This window comes from Macrobrachium nipponense, chromosome 5 (genome assembly GCF_015104395.2).
Source record: "Macrobrachium nipponense isolate FS-2020 chromosome 5, ASM1510439v2, whole genome shotgun sequence".
In the NCBI taxonomy this organism is placed as follows: Eukaryota; Metazoa; Arthropoda; class Malacostraca; order Decapoda; family Palaemonidae; genus Macrobrachium; species Macrobrachium nipponense.
The window spans coordinates 57,659,738-57,662,237 of NC_061107.1; positions in this window are offsets into that span (position 1 = coordinate 57,659,738).

A 2,500-nucleotide genomic window follows, 5' to 3' on the forward strand; every position below is an offset into this window, starting at 1 on the left:
CAACTCCCGATAAATTACATCTCCCGTCCAAAAAGAAATGCTATTTAATCTCAAACCCCAATTTCATCTCTCATAGGAAAAGGAAGAAAAATAAAAAAAAGATAATCACAAGTAAATTTCCCCATCACAAAATACATAATATGCATATGCATAACATACATAACTCCACATTTTTCCCCAAGAAATGCCCCATGAATAGCTACGGAATTTGCCAGAAAGCAAACTCTTACACATGCGCTTTCGAGAAATGCTATTGTCAACATTTCCAGATATTGCAAAAACTCTGAGCAATCACCACTAAAGGAAAAGGATCAGCACACGGCTCATCACATCGCTTGTCAGCAGAAAAATCCACCTGCGGACGTGTGCTCAAACAGCAGTACAAAAAATGTCTAGTCAGACACACAAGTTTGGAAACTCATGATTCTCAAAAAAAAATGGTCTGTACTGACACGAAGTAAGCACATTTCACAAAATTAACTCCAGGATATGACTAATGTGTTCAAAAATTTGTCTTAAAGACGTATTCTCTCAACATGACACTGCTCAATTATATGCCTCCAAAAATAATACACTTGTGAACATAAAAAATGCACACATCTCCATAGGACCACAATGTAGTAATGTCACTCGCCTCTAAATAGTTACGAAACCAAAAAGAAAGAACCACAGAAATCTTCTCTATGCTCGAGAAAAAAAACTCCATAACTACAAAAAAGGGTCACCCGCCAAAGATTAATTCCACCTCCATATATAAATATGTGACACCATATTAATAATAAGAGCACTCCGGTGAAAAAAATATTTCCTCCATTTGGTTAATAACCAACCCCCATATTATTCACTCTTATTTCTCCAATAGCCACATGTTAATAAAAAAAACACCACCACTCCAGGAATAAAAGTATTCACCTCTATTTCGGCAAATAAAAAATATTTACCTCTATTTCCCCAATACTCCATGTGGAATAAAACAAGGCTCCAAAAAATATATCTCCAAAAAGGAATATAAGAAAAATGAAATCCTATCTCCAAAAAAATGTGCACTCAAAGCATTTAACTCACACACACAAATATTGCCCCATAATCTCCTCAAAAAAAAGTGTCTCCATTTGCAACAAAGATGGCTGCAAAATAATTGAACTAAACATAGCTCTCATCACCATTGGCAAATATCAATTGGCAAAAAATATATCTCCAAATAATATATCAAATAATATATCTCCAATTATATTTCCAAATAATATATCTCAATTCTCCAGGGAATAACTCAATGTAATAGTCAAAAACTATAAAACTCTCTCCTTAGCATAATTGCTGAAAAAGAGCAAAAACTCGGCAATTAAAATTGTCTAGAAAATTCTAGAAAAAATCACCAATGTGCCACAGCTCATTATAACAGAACTCCAAATACACAGTGTCTTAGCCAAGACTTCTCCATATGCACTACAACATAGGCCACTAGAAACTTAGCCAAGTTTCCTATCTCTCACAAAGTTGTCACAAATACAACAAAAGTATTGTGCAAGAAAACTCACAATTTCTGGAACACAAATATCCAGAGAAAAAACGTAGTGCCATTACGTATGCATTCAAAAAAGTGCAAAAAATTCTTCCATATATTTCTCTGCAACATCAAATAGCTAAAAACACAAACACGTTCCCGAATAATGACTCTGAGTCACGAACTGAGACATTAAAAAAAATATTCACACAAACTGGAGAGAAAAAATAACTTCTAATTCACCCATGATAAAGAAACTTGTGTCAGCGATGGCTAACTTCCAAAAAAAGGAGAAAAGAAAAATCAACTGCATTGTTAACTATCTCCCGTCTCTCACGTATGTCAAGCAATTATCTGCTGAACTCATAAAAAAGAAAAACAAAAATAATGTGTTGTTAGTTCCTCCCAAATTCAAAAAAGATCTCACCACCCTTGATAGCATTACAGCACCCACGTATTAGTATAAAAAACATCACCAATGTTAATGCTTGTCCATTCTCCAAGGATTCAGCACAAAATTCACCAAGATTCAGCAAAACCCATCACTCATAAATTACTGAAATATTCTCCAAAGTTACAAAAATTCAACAAATAATTAACAAAAGATTTCTCCCATAATTCATTGTAATAATTCTCCATGAATAATTATCTGTAATAATTATAAAATAATCTCCCATGTAATATCTCAAATCTCTCGTAACACAAGTCCCAAGTAATGATAATTCTACTTAAGCAACCCTCCCGTAAAATATCTCAAGTATAATAATTAATAATAATAATAATAATAATTCTCCACAGTAACAATTCTCTTACAAAGATCTCAAGTAAGGGTGCAATTCAAATAGCATACACCAGTATTGCCAAACCCCATGATATCAATCAACACAAGATGCAACACCAGTCATCGGCAATCGGGCACCACCATTCACCACCACTCAGCACCATTTTCAAAGTAATTTCTCCAACACAATAAAAAATTATAATAATCTGTGTCCC